We start from the raw sequence: 23,865 nt of genomic DNA on the forward strand, positions 1-23,865 counted from the left end.
AGGCAGAAATTCTATGTAAAAATAAAAACAAACCCTTTTTTACTCACCAGGTGCACTCACACTCTCTGTCTCTCTCACTCATGCACACACCCTCTTATTTTAGTCAGAAAGCAATTAATATACCAGTATACTCTTGGACAATGGCAGAAAACCTATACAAACTCCACACAGCTAATGCCCTGGTGCTATGAGCAGTAATGCTGACCCTGTACCCCTTTGTATTTATGTAAGTGTTTTATACAAGGTAGTGTTTTGCAATTAGATATACTTAATTGCCTGGATACATACATTTTAGGGTGAAAGTTGTTTGTCTGAATTTGGAGCTTCCAGAAACCCTTTGCTTGTCAAAGTGAGGGGAATGATTAAAACTGAACACAAAAGTTTCTGTCCTCTTCAAGTTTGTCTTTGACATAATTTGTAGGATATTGCCATTTAATATCATCCATATCCTATAGATGTGACAATCTGTGGCCAAAAGAAAAATCTGCAAAATTACTGGCAAAAACTAGTCAGTCTAAAGATTCTAGTCAGTGACATTTTGTTTTCCATGTGAAAAGAAACTGTTCATCGTGATGTGCTGAGGAATTATTTTGTAGTAAAGTGCATCATTAAACAGTTCCAGTGGCCTTTGAATTTTTATCTTTTGTGTATATGAGGGGGAGTAAGTTTGTTTGCACATTACAATTAGTTGTGATGCCTATGGATGATATTTCTGGCTGAACAATCATAAAACACAACATTACTAAATTGGAAAATTAGGCCACATCCCATATGCCACATACTCAGTTCTTGCACAGTCGTTACTGTTTTAAACCACATCCTTTTTGCCTCTGTAAATTATTGGCTTGTTGGGAATTATGCATTATAGTTGTCACAGAATAATACGTGTGTAACATTGGTTGGGAAGTGCTTGGTTCCCAAGTGGCAGCGAGAGTCATTTATTTCTAATTTTCTGAGCATTTAAGACTGAATGATGCTCAGTGGGCAGTGGGAAACCAGTGCTGGGACATGTATCTGTGATGTAAAATCCAGGATAAGTATTGTACATTTGAAGATAGGTATCCAATGAATTTGTTTGGGCAGTGAGGGCGCCAAAAAAAGGACATCCCTAGAAAATGTTAAATGTGAGAATCTGGAAATGTAGAATTCAGGGCTGTTTGATGAAATGGTATGGCATGCTGTTCATTGGGGCTCTGCAATATGACAGTTGTGTAGTGTAACATGACGGTCTAGATCCACAGCGCATAATTCACTTCAACCAAGCAAGCATTATGACAAGAACCTACTGTGAATAATTTAGTTTGTTATGAGGTTCCCTTAATACAGGTTAAATATTTGGCATGATTTTGGGACATCAAGATCTGTGTCAAATGTGACCATACTTGGTGCCCATATTGCACTGAAAGATGACATGCTCATTCTGATTGAGGACATCAGACTTGTCCTGGCAATTGCCATGTTGGCATCCTGTTAGTTAAGACTGCTGTTGCATAGCTGTATGCACCCCAAGCTTGACATTTTTTTTTCTCTGGCTCCTCATTTTCTTCCACAAATAAAAAAGATATATAATTGGCTGCTATCAAAATTGACCCTTGTCTCTGTCTGTGTGTGTATGTTAGGGAATTTAGACTGTAAGCTCCAATGGGGCAGGGACTGATGTGAGTGAGTTCTCTGTACAGCGCTGGGGAAATATTCGAGCTATATAAATAAATGGTGATGATGATAGATATATATATAATGTGTGTGTGTGTGTGTGTGTGTGTGTGTGTGTGTATATGTATATATATATATATATCTATATATATATATCTCTATTAATCAACTTTTCTTCAAAATGTAACTAGCTTTTACATGGAAGCCAAGGCATGTGGCCTATTCATAAAACAATAAGTTGCAGTATAGCTACCTTTTTTTCTGGAAGACTGGTTTAATTAATAGACACCTGTCACCAGTGAGAGTGCTCCTCTTTTCTTGAATAGAGGCTATTATAAATAAAATAATAATTTTTGTCCTTCAGCTAGACCAAGAGAGGTATTTCTTAGTCGAGTAATTGGCATGCTAATCTGAACATTCAGCATGCTTATCAGTATGTCCAACATGCTAGTGCAGGCCACTGAGAAGAGCTGATGACCAGCTGAGGAGGGACAGAGCTCTGCACCCTAAGCAGTGACCATTCTGAGTTAGGAGTGTGCTTCTCTGCCTTCCTTACCCTGGGTGATCTGGAGAGTTTTTTTTGTTTTTTTTTGGCTTTGTATAGCCTCTAGTTAGACACAACTTAGAGTCACTGTTGGACGTTATGAAACAGGTTGCATCATTGTTATGGGTTTAAAGAACTTTAAGGAGATAAACATACTGTGACTGTTTCATTGAGAAACGTAATTTATGTAGCATATTTTGCGTTACTTCAATCTGCATTTGCGCTAAACTGAAAGATGTCAAAGAACGCAATTCATGTTCGCATGTAAATGATATTAAAATCATTTTATCGCTTACCAATAAAATATTGTCCAATGCTATTGTTGTGGTTCCAAAGCACAAAGATATTTAATTGTAAAATATAGCAGAATTTACAGCAAGCCATTATTACGCAATAAAATATGTTACAATAAAGCAGGAAAGTATAAAAACACTGAAAAAATTACATTTTTTAATTAGCTTCACCCAGGATAATAAAACGTCATGTTGTCTGTGTAGTCAGGCAAAGGGAGAGAGCCTTGGCTGGTAAAGCAGCTTGATAGTATCCAGTTTCAGTATAGAAAAAACTACTGATGATGGTATGTTTCCATTGGTTCAGGATTTAGGGCAGTCCAGTGTAATGCAGGTCGGTTCAAACAATGCCCTCCAAGGATGGGGGGGTCAACTCTCCAACAGCTGCATGTGCTTCTCAAGGAAACTGACCCAAACCAGTTCTAAACAAACTTAAAACACAATGTCATTAGGATCATCCAATCTTTTATCTTCCATAACTATTGATCGCAGGAAGCGACCCCAAAGCCGAAAGTAGCGGATTTGAGATGGTAATGTGCAGATCAAAATGACACACTATGTGCAAACAATCTCTAACACATTTTACTAATAAATAAATGTGCATTGGAACCTTAATAAATGTGTATTATTTACAAGTGTAAATGCAATGTAAATGTGTGTATTATGTGCAATTGCGTCATTACGCGTGGCGTATTAAACGCTATCGCACGGTAAAACAATAGTATTCAATTTGGTTTACTTCATCCAATTATTTGACTTCCACAATGACACTTCTGACTGCCTACGATTTGAAGGGCGGAACAGGGATGGGAAGGGGCGTATGCATTTAGTCATTGTACAGTAAGGGTATGCCAAGCTGGAGCGCCTGCAGCAGAGTCTGATTTTATGCTTTGGGCATGTGTTTCTCAGTCATATCATTTGCATCAGCTACAGGGTATGTGTAAGTGCGAGAGATAGTGATGACTGTCGCATATGCATACTAGAGCATGTGTTTGCAATCAAGAGCAACTGTAAAAATGTATTTTATGTACAATAGATATTAATAAAATCCTAATGAATGTGTTTTATTGGGTTTAAAAATGCGGGAAAAAATCTTTTTTCGTTAAATGTTTTTTCACAGGTGACAATAATTGATTTTTTTTTGTTCTTCTAGGACATTTTGTATTGCACATATGTATTGTACTTATCCTGCAGTGTTGTCTGTCTCAATATGGCAAGTGCCGTATAAGCAAAGCATACCTACATCTGTATTCAGCAAGAGACGTTTTGTTAGATCCGTTTGGACTTGCGTGTATCCAAACTACGTGCTATGCCTTTTGTAATCTTATTTTTTATTTTGTTTACTTTGCATCTATGAACTTGTGCTGCCTGTGTCATGTTTTGTCATTAGAAAGATAGTCATATCTGTTGAGAAACTACTGTTTCCTTTTATTATTATTATTTTTTTTTTTGTCACAGTCTTAGACACAATGCACACATCCTTTTTTTTTTTTTTATATATAAATATATATAGCTCCACAGAAATTTTAAGTGTTTGCACCCTGATTTGTAATAGTTTGTATATAATGTTACAACATTTTTTTTCTGCAGTGTTTATATGTTTCGACACATACTAGAGTTTGCTGCTGTGTTCTGCTTGTATGTCAGTTGCTGCAGGAAAGGCTATTTTCTGCCTTCAACATAGCAGACGCTACAGCTGATCACTAAACCACCTAACTATAAATCTGACAAGCAATGCTTTTTAAACTTTTGATCTTACAGAGGACCTGTCATATTTATTTTTGTGGCTTACAAAGAGCCTGTAAACTGTAAAGCCCTTACCCAATGGCTTAGTAAATAATGCAATTATAAGTGTTTTAATGCTTATAGAAGCATGTAAATGGAACCCTTTGGTTCCAATGACCCAATAGTAACGTGCCTGCTTCATTTACTCATGTGTCAACTCCCACCATCACAAGTGCAAGCACTGGTCATCACCAGCTGTCAAAAATAATCACATTTGCCATGCAGAATGTTTCTTAAAGCCAGTGGATAACCAGCCTTAGTGTAAAAACAAAGTTTTTCTCTGCTACCCCCCTTGAGGAGATTGAAGGCAGTGCCCAAGACTTTGCATATTGTGGATCGAGTGGACAGATTGTTGGGAGATGCTGGGAATGACCTGGCGGTTTTGGTGCAGGTTGGCACCAATGACCGATTTAGAGGAAGAAGCGGTGTCCTAAAGAATGATTTCAGGGACGTAGGTCGCTAATTTAAGGCAAGGACATCAAAAGTAGTATTTTCGGAAATACAGTCTGTGCCACGGGCTAGTCCAGGGAGACAGCGGGAGATTAGGGAGGTTTAATGCGCGGCTAAAAGATTGGTGTAGGAAGGAGGGTTTTGGATTCTTAGAGCACTGGGCTGATTTCTCGGTCAGTAACCATCTTTATTGTCTACATGGATTGCACCTGAATGAGGAGGGGAGATGATGGTTAGAAGGTTGGAGGAGATTTTAAACTATGCTTCAGGGGGAGGGGCAAGCAAGTATTTATGGGCTAGACATTGAGAGTAGTAAGGAGGAATTTAACAAAAGTCAAGGGGGAGGAGAGGGGGGGCATAGCCGATAAGGAGAAGCCCTTTTTAAAGCAAAAAGAAATACCTAAGGGAGGCAATAGACTTCAGTGTATGCTTGCAAATGCAAGACGTGTGACAGGTAAAATGGGGGAGTTAGAACTAGTAGCAATGATCGAGCAGTATGATATTATAGGTATTACGGAGACCTGGTGGGATGATACAGATGACTGGGCAGTCAACTTGGAAGGCTATTCTCTCTTCAGGAGGGATAGGATAAATAAAAGGGGAGGAGTATGTCTTTATATTAAGCCAGAGTTAAAACAAAGTATTCAGGAAGTTATTTACAAGAATATTGCTCATAATATAGAGGCATTGTAGGTGGAAATATCAAGCGGAGGAAAAAGTTCAGTAAAGTTGCTGATCGGGATATGCTATAAACCGCCAGATATTGGTATGATTGAGGAAGCCCAACTTCTACAGCAAATTGAAAAAGCTACACAACTAGGTCAAATTTTAATTATGGGGGATTTTAATTATCCGGACATTGATTGGAGTACTGAGACCTGCGGTACAGCTAGGGGAAATAGGTTTCTGAGCACGCTAAAAGACCATTACATGTCCCAAGTAGTAGAGGAAACAACTAGGAACCGGTCTGTACTGGACCAAGTAATAACAAATAATGTAGACGTAATCTCAAATATTCAAGTAAGGGAACACTTGGGAAATGGTGATCATAATATGGTCTCATTTGAAATTATTTTCTAGAAGCAACGGTATAAGGGATCAACTACGACTTTAAACTTTAGAAAGGCAAATTTTAATATGCTAAAGAAGTCTATAAAGTGCATAGACTGGGAAGGAAAAAATACGGAAGAAAAGTGGGCTGTCTTTAAAATGTTGTTGGAAACATACACGTATAAGTTCATTCCTATGGGAAATAAATGTAAAAGAATTAAGTCTAAACCAATGTGGCTAAATAAAAAGGTAAGGGAAGAAATGCAAAGGAAGAAGCGTACATTTAAATGGTTTAAGTCTGAAGAGTCAGAGGAGTCCTTCTGTAGGTACAAGGAATGTATTAAAACATGCAAAAAGTAAATTAGATAGGCTAAATTAGAAAATGAAAAGCACGTTGCAAAAGAAAGTAAGACAAACCCCAAAAAGTTTTTTAAGTATATAAATGGCAAAAAGATTAAAAAAGATAATATAGGACCCCAAAGAAGGGAGATGGGTGAATTGATAAATGATACTAAAGAAAAAGCAGAGGTATTAAACACTTTCTTTTCTTCAGTATTTACTAGAGAGGAACAAATGGTAGGAATAATACATAAAAATGGAAATGAAACCATGCCATTAATTAACACTTGGTTGTCAGAGGAAGAAGTCCAAAGGTGACTGAAGAATATTAAGATAAATAAAGCTCCAGGTCCAGATGGCATACACCCAACGGTCCTTATGGAGCTAAACTCAGAAATAGCTAGACCGCTATTCTTAATTTTCAGAGATTCAATCTCATCAGGCTCAGTGCCAAGGGACTGGCGAATAGCAGATGTGGTGCTGTTGTTTAAAAAGGGGACGAGATCACAACCAGGATATTATAGACCTGTAAGCCTGACGTCAATAGTGGGGGAAACTATTGGAAGATATATTAAGGGATAGTATTCAGGATTACTTGGTGCAAAATAAGATTATTAGTGGGAATCAAATGGATTTGAGAGGGATAGGTCATGTCAAACTAATCTAATTCGTTTCTACAAGGAAGTTAGTGGGAACTTCAACTGATCTACTGTGTACCGACCCGGCTTGTCAATTAACCCTTCTCCTGCTGAGTCCCTGACTTATCTGTATCAACTGATCTACTGTGTACCGACCCGGCTTGTCAATTAACCCTTCTGCTGAATCCCTGGCTTATCTGCACCAACTGATCTACTGTGTACCGACCCGGCTTGTCAATTGGCCCTTCTCCTGCTGAATCCCTGGCTTACCTGCATCAACTGATCTACTGTGTACCGACCCGACTTGTCAGTTGGCCCTTCTTCTGCTGAATCCCTGGCTTATCTGCACCAACTGATCTACTGTGTACCGACCCGGCTTGTAAATTAACCCTTCTCCTGCTGAATCCCTGGCTTATCTGCACCAACTGATCTACTGTGTACCGACCCGGCTTATCAATTAACCCTTCTCCTGCTGAATCCCTGGCTTATCTGCACCAACTGATCTACTGTGTACCGACCCGGCTTGTCAATTAACCCTTCTCCTGCTGAATCCCTGGCTTATCTGCATCAACTGATCTACTGTGTACCGACCCGGCTTGTCAATTAACCCTTCTCCTGCTGAATCCCTGGCTTAACTGCATCAACTGCATATAAAACATTATTTTATATGCCATTATTTTGTTTTTCCTGATTGTACATTTACAAGTAACTACTTTTTACCTGTTATTATTCTTGCCTATTTCCATTGTCCTTATTACCTCTCCTTCTATTATTCCTTGCCTTCCACGCCCTAATTGGTTATTGTCCTCCATCTTGCTATTGTCTCCCTGCTTATTCTAACCTGTTATCCGCTGTCCTTATTATCTTACTGTTCTGCTATCATTCTTACCTGTACTGTTGTTTCATGCCCTCCACGCCCTAATTCGTTATTATCTTCCACCTTTTCATTGTCTTCCTGCCATTGTTCTTACCTGTTTTTCACTGTCCCCACTATCTCACTGTTCTGTTACTCTCTCTCCCTACTATGCCTCCCCGCTCTCACTCCATACCCATATTCTCCCCCTGCCCTACCTCTCCCGTTCCTCCCCGCCATCCCCCGCGCGCTGCTCATCTTGCTAACCTCATCCCCATTTCCCCCCTCTCCTCTCCCCCTTTCTTCTGTGCCCTCTGGAATGCCAGATCCGTCCGCAACAAGCTGACTGCTATCCACGACCTCTTTCTATCCAACTCCTTTAACCTGCTTGCCGTTACTGAAACCTGGCTCTCCGATTCCGATACTACTTCCCCCGCTGCCCTCTCCTATGGTGGCCTCTCCTTCACCCACTCCGCCAGGCCTGGTGCCCGCCCAGGCGGTGGAGTTGGCCTCCTCCTCTCCTCCACCTGTACTTTTCGTGTCATTCCCCCTGAACCCTCCCTCTCCTTCTCCTCTTTTAAAGCCGACTCCATCTGCCTCTTCTACCCCATCCATCTCCGCGTCACTGTCATCTACCGCCCCCCTGGCCCCACCTCCCTCTTCCTTGACAACTTTGCTAGCTGGCTTCCTCACTACCTCTCCTCCGATCTCCCCTCGATCATTCTCGGTGACTTTAACATCCCCATCGACAACCCCACCTACCCTGCTTCCAGCAAACTGCTCACCCTCTCTTCCTCCCTTGGTCTCACCCAATGGACCTCCTCCTCTACCCACTGCCTTGGTCACTCCCTTGATCTTGTCTTCTCCTACCTATGTAATCTCTCCCTTTCCTCTATCCGACCACCATCTCCTCTCCTTCTCTCTCTCCTCTTCTCCTGATCCCCTCCCCCTACCCAAACCTACTCTGTCCATACGCAACCCCGACGCTCTTGACCCTGCCTCTCTGTCCTCCTCTCTCGATACCCTTCTTTCTCCCCTTTCCTCCCAGGCCTGCCCCAACCAGGCGGTCTCCCTCTACAATCACACCCTCACCTCCGCTCTGGACGCGGTCGCCCCTGCCCACTCCGTCCACCCACGCTGCTCCAAACCCCAACCCTGGCACTCCAAATTTACCCGCTTCCTCCAAAAATGCTCCCGTTCCGCCGAACGTCACTGGAGAAAATCCCGCTCCCTGGCTGACTTCCTCCACTTTAAATTCATCCTTTCATCCTACAGCTCTGCCCTCTCACTCGCTAAACAATCTTTCTTTAAATCCCTCATCTCTTCCCAGTCCTCTAACCCCCGCCGCCTCTTTGCCACCTTCAGCACTCTCTTGGCCCCCTCCCCTCCCCCCCCCTCCCTCCTACCTGACTGCCTCCGATTTCGCCTCCTTCTTCTCCTCTAAAATCGAGGCCATCCGACTTGAAATCTCCTCCTCCACTCTCTTTTCTATCCCTCCCACTCTTCGGTCCTTCCCCCCCAACCACCTCCCCCTCCACTCCTTCCGTCCCACCACCGGCGAGGAAGTCCACTCTCTCATTTCATCCTCCCCCCCCCCCCCCCACTACCTGTCCCCTGGATCCCATCCCCTCCCACCTTCTTCGCTCCCTTTCCCCCACCACCTGCTCCCACCTCGCTCACCTCTTTAATCTCTCCCTCTCCACTGGCATCTTCCCCTCCTCCTTCAAACATGCTCTCGTATCCCCCATTCTTAAGAAACCTAATCTCGACCCCACTTCTCTCTCGAACTATCGCCCCATATCTCTTCTCCCTTTTGCCTCCAAAATTCTCGAGAGGCTCGTCTGCAGCCGTCTCACCTCCGACCTTTCTGAATACTCCCTCCTTGATCCTCTCCAGTCTGGTTTCCGCCCCCTCCACTCCACTGAAACTGCCCTGGCTAAAGTCACCAATGACTTCCTCTCTGCTAAAGCCAGGGGCCACTTCTCCCTTCTCATCCTCCTTGACCTCTCTGCAGCCTTTGACACCGTTGACCACCCCCTCCTCCTTCACACCCTCCAGTCTTTCGGCCTCTCCGGCCCAGTCCTGTCCTGGTTCACCTCTTACCTTACTCACCGTTCCTTCTCTGTCACCACCTCTGGGTCTCTCTCCCCCCCATCCACCCTTCCAGTCGGGGTCTCTCAGGGCTCTGTTCTGGGACCCTTACTCTTCTCTCTATACACCTCCTCCCTGGGTGAACTCATCAGCTCCTTCGGCTTCAGCTACCACCTTTACGCTGACGACACTCAACTATACCTCTCCTCTCCTGATCTCTCTCCCTCCCTCCTCTCTAGGGTGTCCGCCTGCCTCTCTGCCATCTCCTCCTGGATGTCCTCTCGATTCCTCAAACTTAACCTTGCCAAAACTGAGCTCATAGTTTTTTCTCCCTCTCATACCCCATCCCCTTCTGGCCTCTCCATCACTGTCGACAACACCTCTATCTCCTCTGTCCCCCAACTTCGCTGCCTTGGTGTTATCCTCGACTCCTCTCTCCTTTGGCCCCCACATCCTCTCTATTGCTAAATCCTGCCGCTTCCAGCTGCGCAACATCGCTCGCATCCGGCCCTTCCTCTCCCAAGATGCCACCAAATGCCTTATCCACTCTCTGATCATCTCCCGCCTGGACTAATGCAACCTCCTCCTCACTGGCCTCCCCCACTCTCGCCTCGATCCCCTTCGTTCCGTCCTTAACGCTGCAGCTAGGCTTATTTTCCTCTCTCGCCGCTCCTCTTTTGTCTCCCCCCTCTACCTAGCCCTTCACTGGCTCCCATTCCCCTTCAGAATCCTCTTTAAGCTCCTCACACTCACCTACAAGGCCCTCGCCAACTCCACTGCGCCCTACATCTCCACCCTCCTCTCTATTCATGCTCCATCCCGCCCTCTCCGTTCTGCCTCTGACCGTCACCTCTCTTCCCCCCTTATAACCTCCTCCCACGCGCGTATCCAAGACTTCACCCGCGCTGCCCCACCCCACTGGAACAAGCTCCCTCCCTCCATCAGAACTTCCCCTAATCTGTCCAGTTTCAAACGGGCCCTAAAAACCCACCTTTTTCTTAAAGCCTTTCTGTCTCCCACTTAACTTCCTACCTTATCTTCTGCCTCCGTCCCCCTACTCTCCCTCTCTCCCCTGCGTCTCTCTGTCTGTCCACCCCTCCCCTTAGATTGTACGCTCCTCTGAGCAGGGCCATCTCTCCTCCTGTTTCCACCACTTCTAACTCTGCTCTCCAGCTACTTAGCCCTCCTCCTCGAGGGTCCTCCACCCCACGTCCACTCTAGCTCCCTCCTCCCCCCTGGGGGTCTCCCTGTCTTCCGCGCCCTCCTTCTTGGGCCCCGTCGTTTGCGGATCCTCCCTCCCCCTTCCCCGCCCTCTCTAGCTGTGCATTGAGCTTACTGAGTTGCTGTGTTTACTGTACTGTGCTGTCTCCCATTGTATTGTAATTTTGTTTGTCTCTGTACGGCGCTGCAGATGCCTTGTGGCGCCTTATAAATAAATATTAATAATAATAATAACTTAGACCAGGGAAGCACAGTAGATGTGGTCTACTTAGATTTTGCAAAGGCCTTTGATACAGTGCCACACAAGAAGTTGGTTTACAAAATAAGGGAACTGGGTCTAGGAAACAACATTTGTACTTGGATCGAAAAGTGGTTAGAGAATAGGGAACAGAGAGTTGTGATAAATGAAACATTTTCTAATTGGTCAAAAGTTTTAAGTGGAGTATCTCAAGGTTCTGTTCTGGGGCCACTCCTTTTTAATATATTTATTAATGACCTTGGTGATGGTTTAGAGAGTAAACTTTCTATTTTTGCAGATGACACTAAATTCTGTAAGGTAATAAAATCGGAGCAAGATGTATCTTCTCTACAGAGGGACTTAAATAAACTGGAGGTTTGGGCGGCCAAATGGAATATGAGGTTTAACATAGATAAATAGCCTTATCTGTGTGGAGTTTGTATGTTCTCCCTGTGTTTGCGTGGGTTTCCTCCGGGTGCTCCGGTTTCCTCCCACACTCCAAAAACATACTGGTAGGTTAATTGGCTGCTTTTAAAATTGACCCTAGTCTCTCTCTCTCTCTTTCTGTGTGTTTAGGTTAGGGAATTTAGACTGTAAGCTCCAATGGAGCAGGGACTGATGTGAATGAGTTCTCTCTACAGCGCTGCGGAATCAGTGGCGCTATATAAATAAATGGTGATGATGATGAAATGTAAGGTTATGCATTTAGGGATCAAAAACAAGAACGCAATCTATAAATTAAATAGAATTAATTTAGGACTATCTATAATGGAAAGGGATTTGGGAGTGCTTGTAGACAGTAGACTTCGCAATAGTGCTCAATGTCAAGCAGCAGCTGCAAGGGCAAAAAAAGTATTGGCATGCATAAAAAGGGGCATAGATGCAAGGAAGACAGTGTAATTTTGCCACTGTATAAATCGTTGGTAAGACCTTATCTCGAATATGCAGTATAGTTCTGGGCACCACTCTTTAAAAAAGATAATTTGGAACTAGAAAGGGTTCAGAGAAGGGCGACAAAATTGATAAAGGGTATGGAGTCATTACGTTACGAGGAAAGGTTAACCAGTTTAGGCATGTTTGCTTTAGAAAAGAGGCATCTAAGAGGAGATATGATTACTATGTACAAATACATTAAGGGTCAATACAGAGAACTTTCATGGGAACTTTTTACCCCAAGGACTATACACAGGGCACGCGGTCACCCCCTAAGGTTAGAGGAGAGAATATTTCACAACCAGCAAAGGAAGGGGTTCTTTACAGTAAAAGCAGTCAAGATATGGAATTCACTGTCAGGCAAGGTTGTGATGGCAGATTCAATAGATATGTTTAAGAAAGGTTTAGACAAATTTTTAGCGGAAAAGTGTATCCAGGGATACGAATTAGTTAAAATGAATGATAGTAATGGATATAGGGTAAAAATAGGATTGCAATATTTGATCTGGTGGGATTTTCACAATTGAAACAGATTAGCGGTTGCTTCCTCTGGATCAATTTGCAGGATCGCAGGAGATCCAAAATAGGTTGAACTTGATGGACTGGTGTTTTTTTTCAACCTCATCAACTATGTTGTACATTTGCATGCTGCACTCTCTTTTGATCGGAGGCAGGATGGTAATTAGAGATGAGATATGGAATGTATTAGTTTGAGGTGTTTTTTGACACCTTAACAACTTACAGTGAGTGTGTAAAGCTGCAGATACAAGTGGAAGTCGATATGAGGTCATTGGAAGCAATAGGTTCCATCCTAATTACTGGTAACATACATTTACTAGCATTAAACAAACAGCAGTTCAAGTCTGACGTTTTTCCAGTTAGTAAAGGGCCTTATAGTAATGTATATCTCTGTATATGAGTATGCTGGCAACAGTAATTCCAGATCAAGGAAACATTAACTTGTTTTGGAAGCATTGATTTACTAGGCGGTAAAACATTCATTTTTAATCCAACCCCTCTTCCCCCTACACACACAAACACACACACACTCACTTTTCGCTAGGGCTGAAGCACATAGTGTATTAATTTTAAAAAATCGTCAGCCAATCGTTGCCAATCCCGATATCTGCTAGATTATAAGCTCACGCAAGCAGAGCTCTCTTATACTCGTGATCTCCTCCTTTTGTTAATTTTCCCCTCAGCCCCACTACTCTGGTTTCACATCTTAGGCCCCTGCCTCATGTCTTATCTTCTCCCTTGTCTTCCCTCCTCACTGGCTTTAATCATGTTAGTTGCTCCCACACTCTAGGCCACAGGTAAAGATTGCTTAATTTTCCTCTCCCCTCCCTTACTTGCTTTAGTTCTCTCCCCCTTCCACTCTTTGTACCTTAGTATCCTATCCTCCACTTCTGCCTCCTTAGCACTAGTGGCCTGTTAATCTAATGCACTCTATTTGTATTGCTCAGTATGCCATGTCCTGTTTTGTCCTATGCTCTACTAGGTTGATAATTTACTGTAATGCTCTGTAGGCCATGTCTTGTGTATGTTTTTTTTTGTTTATTCTCCTATTTTATGTTCGGCACTGCGAACACTGAATGGCACCTTACAAATAAACGATAATAATGCCAGTTACACAGTTGGCGATATCAGACAGTTAGTCCAATATATCAGTGTGTAGTACCAAAATAACACACATGCCTTATCTAAATATATCTGATCATTTTTGAATATGTTGATAAATGTGGTCTGGAAATTATTGCAGATGCATTGGCAGACTTCTGACCTCGCTAACATACCCAACTGACTCCTGAAGAGATCAGGCTACTCAGCCCGAGTGCCGGTTGGCTTGATATTGACCAATTTGGCTATTTAGTGGTTCTTGTGTAGGAAAATTGTGCTGTCAACAAGTGTAGCAGAAATCTGGTTAAAGGGTGGTCATAGTTGCCATAGTCATTATACTTTTGGGTAGATAAATGAAATGTGTACCTAGAAAAGATTACATATAGGATAGGGGTTGTAATTGCAAAACAGATCTTTTGTTGGTTTTTTTTGCACTTTTAACTCCTTACAAAAAGACCACAATAGTGGAATTATACTTTGAAATACAAGCCTTGTAAATCTTTAGCATGGTATAGACAATCTTTCTCTTTTTCTGAAATCGCTTATGACCGTGAACAGTTTACACTCTGAAGCATGACAAGTGTGAATAGCAATGACTGATATCTCAGGTTTTGTCATAATTGGAACATCTTTTTCTTATAGAATGAAATATATTTATACAATGTCACCACATTATGTAGCGCTGTACAGATAATATATCATTCACATCAGTCCCTGTCCCATTGGAGCTTACAGTTTAATTTCCCCACCACACAAATCTAGAAAATATACTTCTGATTCCCTACGTAACATATGTTCTAGGACCATATACATGGTGTCGCATAGTTTGTAAGCTTGCAAGCAGAGCCTTCTCACCTCTTTGTCTGTATGTATTACCCAGTATTGTTTATTACTGTGTTTGTCCCCAATTGTAAAGCACTACAGAATTTGCTTGTGCTATGTAAATAAATGATGATGATGATGATGATAACATTATACAAATTTATTAAACATCAAATCTGCATTGTTCTGTAAATATCCGAACGCAGGAAGGAACAGTTTTAATTGGGTAGATAAATGAAATGTGTACCTAGAAAACTTTTGGCTATGACTTTATGGTGTAAAGAACCTTTTTTTTAAACATGCTGTATATATGGACATATGGGTAAGTGGTATTAAAAAACAATTCTACTTTTCTACCTAAAGCAGTTTACACATTGTGTATCCTTCAATAACTTATAATTTCAACCAAATAATGCTAGAGAATAACAATTACATACCTTGGATACTGTCATGGTAATTTCAGTTTACCTTTCCAGAAGGAAAGAAAAATATATCAACATTTTATTTGTCTATAGGACCGTCAAGGATATGGTCCATCTAAACATACTCTTGCAAGATAGAATATGGAAGTCATTGTGTAGGTTTACAAGAGTAACATGTGAAATGCCAGTCATAGTAAGAGCACATTCTACAATAGTGATAGCGAATTATTGGGATGGAAAGCTCAGGGCTCAACAGTTGATTTTTTTCAAGACAACAGGGCGGTTATATTATCCAGAAGGTAATGTGATATCTTCTACTAAAGCTGAATTTGAAAAATAAATAAATAAATAAATTATATATATATATATATATATATATATATATATATATATATATATATATATATATATATATTTAACACACAGCAGATATATAAACAGCGCTAATAACCTCAACGTAACAACCAGTATAGATAACTGGTAGATGGATATACCAAGATATACACAATCAGTCCCGATAAAAACACATAGCTCGTTTAAGAGCGGCAGCCTTGAATCACTTGTGTCCAGATGGTTAATCCGGAGGGATGTAGTAACTGCGGATAGATAAACAAGTATGGCGCTCCAATGTGTAATATTGATAGTAATATGGGAAGATGTAATAAAATGCGTACCATATAGATGAAATCAATGATCGTATGGTAGAAACGGAGTTCCTCTTCTGAGGTAATGTCTCCCCCTCTCCAACAATAGCGATAATGTGGGTCAAAAAATAGAAAAACACATATAGTGTAATAAAGTTTATGTGATGTATCACCACATGTGATAGACCTCCACCAGGATCAAATGTTAGCCCAGCACCAAATGGGTTAATCTTATGAGTACACTTCCACAAACACCAACAGCTTATACTGCGTACCAGATGATGCAGAGTGAACTCTGAGATAGCAATCCCTCAGTCAAAAGGTCATCCAGGGCGGAAATGGATGAAAATAGACAAAGGATGCAATGTAAAAGTATGGAAATGACAATTTATTAAAACGAGTAGTAGTAACTCGCATATAGTAGTAGTAACGATGCCAATAGCGACCACAGCTCAACGCGTTTCGTCCCAACACAGTGGGACTTCTTCAGGAGCAGAAAAACACACATATTGAACATTCAAAAAGCCGGCTTTATAACCGGACAGTCGCGCCATTTTGAGGATGGCTGTTCCTTTATTTGTATTTTTGTGTGTACTACTGCACCTGTCATTTTGCGTGTGCTGTAGTTAATTTGTTGTCTCTAACGGAGGAATTGTCCTCTAATTCTAAAATTGTACATATCGATAAAGTTTCTTTCACGCATGCGCAGTAGATGGCGGTTCTGCGCATGCGCCAAAATGGCGCGACTGTCCGGTTATAAAGCCGGCTTTTTGAATGTTCAACATGTGTGTTTTTCTGCTCCTGAGGAAGTCCTACTGTGTTGGGACGAAACGCGTTGAGCTGTGGTCGCTATTGGCATCGTTACTACTACTATATGTGAGTTACTACTACTCGTTTTAATAAATTGTCATTTCCATACTTTTACATTGCATCCTTTGTCTATTTTCATCCATTTCCGCCCTGGATGACCTTTTGACTGAGGGATTGCTATCTCAGAGTTCACTCTGCATCATCTGGTACGCAGTATAAGCTGTTGGTGTTTGTGGAAGTGTACTCATAAGATTAACCCATTTGGTGCCGGGCTAACATTTGATCCTGGTGGAGGTCTATCACATGTGGTGATACATCACATAAACTTTATTACACTATATGTGTTTTTCTATTTTTTGACCCACATTATCGCTATTGTTGGAGAGGGGGAGACATTACCTCAGAAGAGGAACTCCGTTTCTACCATACGATCATTGATTTCATCTATATGGTACGCATTTTATTACATCTTCCCATATTACTATCAATATCACACATTGGAGCGCCATACTTGTTTATCTATCCGTATATATATATATATATATATATATATATATATATATATATATATATATATATATAATAATATATATATATATATATATATATATATATATATATAATTTTTTATGGCAATACTGCCTCCTGTAACTGTTTGTTTTGGTAACCCACCCTTGTCATATATTACTTGGGTTCATCCCATACATTACAGCTGCGATGAAGTCTTGAAAAGGAAATGAAATAATTATTGCCATTAGTGTAATTTCTTAGACTCCACAACAGCCGGAAATGTCCCACCCTTGTTGTCTACTTATTTTTTAGGGCAGCTTGGGAAGACACCATAGGAAAGTAGAGTCACTTTATCCCCTGAAGGTATATAATGTTTCTTTTTCCTGTCTCTACTTAGCTGACCATTTGCAAAATTTCCTGTACTTGAAGACAAAATTCTGGTCTGTTAAATATTTTTTGTCAGTATCCTTATTCCAAATTTAATCTTTTTGTTTGTTTCCAAGAGAATGTGTGGCCAGATTTTGCTGGTGTCCTATACTATTATTCCATTCAGATATGTGTGTATGTGTAAATTTTGTATGTATATTGTTTGAGGATACTACATTTAACTGTACAAAAGCATATACCGTACATCTTTTGATAAAATGGCTAGACTTGAAACAGATACTATTCTGTGCACAATATTGTGGAGTAATACCCAATTTTGGAGGCTATTGTAACTTCCACATTTCTTAAGTAACGGTAGTGTCACACAGATAGCTTTAAACTAAGTTTAAAGTGCAGGGTCTTGTCTGTGCTCAATTTTTTTAAAATTAAGATATCAGCATTTTGTAGAAATGTGCAGAGCGCCCTTAAAAATCAGTCTCCAAATATTATCCATTATATATGGACGTTGTAGGTACTACTTGTGCTTAGGAATGAGAGCTTATGAAATGTGCTAGCAAGTGCTACGTGCCCTTGTTCCACTACCCAAAAACATGGGATAAATTGATCTCACATTTGTAGTATTTACACTATATAGCTATACAACAATGTTAATAAATAATTGAACAAAAATCAGTGTAATATATATTCATAACCAATTTCTTAGGTACATCTAGCTAATAACTAGTTCATTGGTTTCCAAATGTGCACCTTGGCTGCTTGTGGTGCCGCGGCGATCTCAAAGGGGTCCCGTGCCCAGGGCAAGTGGTAAGCAAGGCAGAGGTTTACTTGGTAATTATTTTGAAAAAATTATGGTGACCCTAAGGGTGCATTGAACTGAGAAAGGTTAGAATTCCCTGAAATAGTTGCTCTAATATTTCCCCTAAGATTCTAACCCGAATTTCTTGAATTATAAACTTGACAAATGGTCAAAAATGTGTTACCCAGAACCCATGTCGACTCAAGTGTGTGCCATAGTGTTGCAAATGACCTGGTGTAGGGTCTTTGTAGTTTGAGTTGAATGTTCCATTTACAAGAGTAAAGATGGTTAATTGTATTGGAAGTTGGTGACAAAGCTGCTTTATTAAGCTTTCACTGTTCTTAAAAAATATTCCATACCTTTTCTAATCTTTGAAATAGAGCATTATATTGCTGAATCATCCCATTCTCACACACAGCTTCCATGGAGGGATAATGTTTGTGTTCCTTAGCTTGCTTTAACAATACCTTCCTCGGTTTTTATTTTTATTTTTATTTTTTTTTTTTTTAATGATGGGGTCATCAATTGCTAGAACCCTAGTCACTCTGTGACTAGGTATATGATGTATCCTATTAGCCCTGTTTAGGCACCACTGTTCTACTCTGCTGTTAGTTGACTGACTTTAAAAAATCTTATTGCTTATTAATTATGCAGGCATCACTTGTAACATGGACTCCATCTGCCTGCCATCTGGCTGAAGTTGACCAGAAATGAAATTCTTACACCCTTTGTTTTTATTTAGCTTTTCGCTTAGTCCTAATCCTTTTAAAGTACGCTGTATGACTTCTTCAGCTGTACGTCGTGCGACTTAAATAGCTGTCGGCAGAGGCAAGGCTCGCATCCGTTTTATTTGATCAGCAAAGCCAGCTGCCCACTCGTGCTCAAGATAACTAAATCTTCCGTGGAATCACAAGTTGACAGAGTCCATGTTTCAAATTTTCAGACCTTATAAACAACAACTATTCTAATTGCTATGGGTTACTGAACTATTTATGTGCTATTGTCTATGGTGGCGAGTAACTTGCATTGTCTCAATGTTATTTACATGGAAAGTAAAATGGCATAATAAACAAGTACTTTGTCTAAATATTATGATCTCAATGATATTCTGTGTGGAGTAGCAAAAGGAAAGGTTTCAACATGTTTTACTACGTAATATAGGTCATGCATTTTGAAGAAGTGACACAAAATAAATTTATCATACAACAAACTTATCTAGTTTCTGCATGCACTTCCTCTTTTTACACCACTGTCAGGCACCAAGCCAAATAGAAGGGTGTGGTGCCATGTCATAGTAGGGTCAATATCCTATTGTAAATCTCAAGCTAAGCCTAAAAGCTAGGGTAATCTGCATACAGCCTACATTATGTGTCAGGGTTTTCAGTTGATAGAACATTGCTATACATATATATAATCAGGATGGACTGCCCATGCCACCCTGTCTGTTGCTGCTTTTCCTTTCGTTATCCCAAATGCGCCCTCTTTCCGCAGTATGGGGGGTTTACAAATGCTGCTACCACTACACTATAGTGTGTGTGTGTGTATGTATGTATATGTATATGTGTGTATATATATATATATATATATATATATATATATATATATATATATATATATATATATATATATATATCTCACTAGCTTAAGGACTCACCTACAGGAGATGCCTTGACGTCCGGCAGAACATACATTGTATCCATCGCTAAGGAGATTTGGTTGCAGATCATACTCAGGGATTCCTAAGGAGCTACTATACAGATAAGCGGTTTGATTTTATATATCTTGTACGCACACCACCTATTATTATTCTGCACGATCAATATACAGATCAACTTTATCCTGCACTTCAGTTTCATGAGTCACTTGCGGTGCATTTATACAGACACCGTCCTGTTATAACTACTCTGGACTATTTTGTGTACATCTGTGCTTATATACATTGTATACACCTGAAGGCGCCGCCCTTCACATATATATATATATATATATATATATATATATATATATATATATATACAGAGAGAGAGAAAAAGAACGGCGCGTAACCCAATACTACACAAAGTCTAAAAGAGTCCGACAAATTATCTTCAACACGGTGGCCTATTTTCAGGCGGCTGCCAGCTCCCAAAACCAGAAGGTGTATCTGGAATCAATCTAAAAACAAGAACACAAGGAACAAGGCGCCACAATAGTGTAATACTGTTTGTATGACCGTACTAGGACTGACTCATATAGTGATTAAAAATTCACACAAAGTTTATATATATATATATATATATATATATATATATATATATATATTTATATAGGCAAAGCGGACACCTGCCGCGATCCATGCCAGTGAGAAAGATTGATGCATGCCAGGGGGGAAGATGAGCATAATGGATAGAGGAGTTAGGGGGATGGAGAGATGGCTCTTGCAGGTCTCCCAGTCTGAGCAGCAAATAGTAAGGTTCCTACCTTACTATTTGGTGCTCAAACTAGGAGAATTGCTTAATCGGGGCAGTCCGAGAGGTTTTAGGTAGGCCCCAGATGCTAGACAAGTCTGGTAGAGAGAGGTAAGCGGGCTTCTATATCAGCCAATGAGTGGAAGGCAGGAGGAGCAAAGGAGGTTACCACAGAATTAAGATGGGCCGCCCAATAGCAGGCCTTCTTGTGCAACGCTAGTGGGATCCTTTTCAATACATTTAAATATCTTCTCAATCCTCCCACCCCGAACCCTCCATCTACTATCAGTGCTCAGGATCTTGCTTCCTACTTCAAGGACAAGATTGACAAGATCAGACTAGAAATGGTATCCTCTTCCTCGACAAGCAATCAGCTCAATTCCTTCCCACTACCCTCTGACACCCACTCTTCATTTGACCCCACAAATGAAGAGGAAATTTCTACGCTCTTCTTATCTTCCTACTCTACCTCCTGTCCTCTTGATCCTATTCCCTCGCAAATTGGTAGATCCCTGTCTTCTGTGCTCATTTCACCTCTAACTCAAATCTGTAATCTCTCGCTCTCTACTGGCATCTTTCCATCACTATACAAGCATGCAGTGATTACTCCTATTCTAAAAAAACAAGATTCCGATCCAAACTCTATCAAATTACCGTCCCATCTCTCAGCTGCCGTGCCCCTCCAAGCTTCTAGAGAGACTTGCCTAGACTCGCCTCACACGCTTCCTTTCCGCTAACAACCTGTAGGATCCTCTTCAGTCTGGCGTTTGTTCTCAACACTCCACAGAGACTGCATTGACCAAGGTTGTCAATGATCTGATCACTGCTAAAACTGAAAGCCACTACTCTCTCCTAATTCTCCTGGATCTCTCGGCTGCATTTGACACCGTTGACCACTCTCTTTTTCTACAAACAGTGCAATCCCTAGGTCTTCAAGACACTGTTCTATCCTGGTTCTCATCCTACCTTTCTAATCGCTCTTTCACTGTTAATTACTCTGGAGCCACCTCTGCTCCGCTTCCCCTATCAGTTGGAGTACAACAAGGCTCAGTGCTAGGTCTTCTGCTGTTCTCTATCTATACCGTTTCTCTTGGAAATCTAATAAGTTCCTTTGGCTTTCAGTATCATCTCTATGTGGATGATACCCAAATCTATCTATCCTCTCCTGATCTCTCGACATCTGTGTTGTCCCGTGTAACTGACTGTCTTTCTGCCATTTCATCTTGGATGTCCTCTCGCCAACTCAAACTTAATCTTTCTAAAACAGAGTTAATAATCCCACCCACCAACAAGAGCATACCTGACATTTCTATCTCTGTTGATAACATGACCATAAATCCCACCCCACAAGCTCGCTGCCTAGGTGTAATCCTTGACTCACACCTATCCTTTGTTCCCCACATTGACTCTATATCTAAATCCTGCTACATACATCTAAAGAACATTTCCAGAATTCGCACATATCTCACGCAAGACACTGCAAAAACCTTAATTCATGCACCCATCTCCCGCATTGACTATTGCAATTCCCTCCTTACTGGTCTTCCCAAAAACAGACTCAAACCTCTACAATCTATTTTGCACGCTGCAGCAAGACTGATTTTCCTTGCAAATCGTTCTTCCTCTGTTGAATCACTCTGTATGTCTCTACACTGGTTGCCTGTTTTGTACCGAATCCAATATAACATACTTTTACTAACCTACAAGGCCATCAACAAAGCTGCACCAACATACATCTCCTCTCTTGTCTCAAAATATCTCCCAACTCGGCAACTCCGTTCTGCACAAGATCTGCGTCTCTCATCCACCCTCATTACATCCTCCCATTCCCGGTTACAGGACTTTTTTCGGGCTGCACCCACTCTATGGAATTCTCTCCCTCGCACAGGAAGACTCTCCTCTGGTCTTCAAACTTTCAAGCGTTCTCTGAAAACCTACTTCTTCAGGCAAGCTTATAATATTCCTCAGCCACCCTCTTAACCTCGCTACCTTTAGCCTGTTACACAATTTCACACAAGACAACTACCCCCTGACCAACATTGTTGTGTGACGGGATCATTTAGCTTATGAGTCACTTTTACCTTTGAGTGTTCAGTACAAAGGTAACCACACCAAGTTTATCAATAAAGTTTAATACTCAATAACCCCAATCTTATTGAACATACATTAGTTCCTAAATTAGTCAATTATCATAACTAAAGGGTGCACCCTTACACTAATTGTTTAAGAATATTGAACAAAGAGAAAGAGAGTGTATACAGGGGCACTCCGGGGTATGGAGTTTAAAAATTACATTTTATTAGTATTCATTAAAATATCTGGATACATGTATCCAGATATTTTAATGAATACTAATAAAATGTAATTTTTAAACTCTATACCCCGGAGTGCCCCTGTATACACTCTCTTTCTCTTTGTTCAATATTCACTTTTACCTTTGCAGTCTGGCTGGGCCAATATGCAAAATGTAGACTTAACCTCATGTGTCATTCTCCCATTGTCCCATAGATTGTAAGCTTGCGAGCAGGGCCTTCTCACCTCTTTGTCTGTTTTACCCAGTTTGTTTATTAGTTTATTATGTTTATCCCCAATTGTAAAGCGCTACGGAATATGTTGGCGCTATATAAATAGATGATGATGATGATGATGATCCTGGGAGATCTACTCCGCCTGTCAAATTTAGTGCCGCTGCATAGTAGTCAATTCAGAGAGTGGAACCCTGGTAGGAAGTGTCTGAAATAGGTTAAAGAGCTGAGGTAGAATAAACATTTTAACGGCGATGATCCTGCCCAGCTTCAAAATAATTAAGGAACGCCAGGAAAAGATATTTGATTTGAGTTTGAGGAACAGATCCATGTAGTTCTCCTTGTATAGGTGGTCGTAGGTGGTGGTGATGTAGATCCCAAGATACTTCAGCCTTTTCTTTTGATGCCAAAAGTGAAATTGGGAGGTAATATTGTGAAAATCACGGGAAGGAAGATTAAGAAGCAGAGCCTCAGATTTCATGATGTTAATTTTGTAACCGGAGAGAAGTCCGTATTGTGACATTACATTGAATAGATTAGGTAGAGAGGTTCTCGTTTGCTGTAGGGTCAAAAGGACGTCGTCCACAAATAGAGAAAGTTTGCTGTCCAGGTTCCCCGTGTTCACACAGGCCAAAGTACTTTTTGATGTGACATTATATAGTAATACAACTGCTATGTTTCAAATACTCTAACTCCTTGGTTAATAAAATACTACCAAGCCTAAACTTGACTGAAAGGGGGAGTCCAGTGACAAAAACGGGAGCATATGTAACTGTGTTTGGAAACGTTCCCATAAC

The 23,865-nt window shown here is 41.0% G+C and overlaps 1 protein-coding gene across 5 annotated transcripts in view; it reads left to right on the forward strand.

Annotated features, from left to right (window-relative positions):
* TSPAN14 (tetraspanin 14) overlaps positions 1-23,865 on the forward strand; it is a 65,365-nt gene that overhangs the window by 3,807 nt on the left and 37,693 nt on the right. For 2 of the 5 annotated variants that reach the window (XM_075217157.1, XM_075217154.1), the window contains exon 2: positions 17,226-17,276. The exons of 2 other annotated variants lie outside the window; for them this stretch is intronic. The gene's annotated coding sequence lies outside the window, so the exon portion shown is untranslated. Of the gene's footprint in view, positions 1-15,233; positions 15,249-17,225; positions 17,277-23,865 lie in introns of those variants that run through there. One more of the 5 variants, XM_075217155.1, reaches the window with a different exon arrangement.

This window comes from Mixophyes fleayi, chromosome 6, assembly GCF_038048845.1.
Source record: "Mixophyes fleayi isolate aMixFle1 chromosome 6, aMixFle1.hap1, whole genome shotgun sequence".
NCBI lineage: Eukaryota > Metazoa > Chordata > Amphibia > Anura > Limnodynastidae > Mixophyes > Mixophyes fleayi.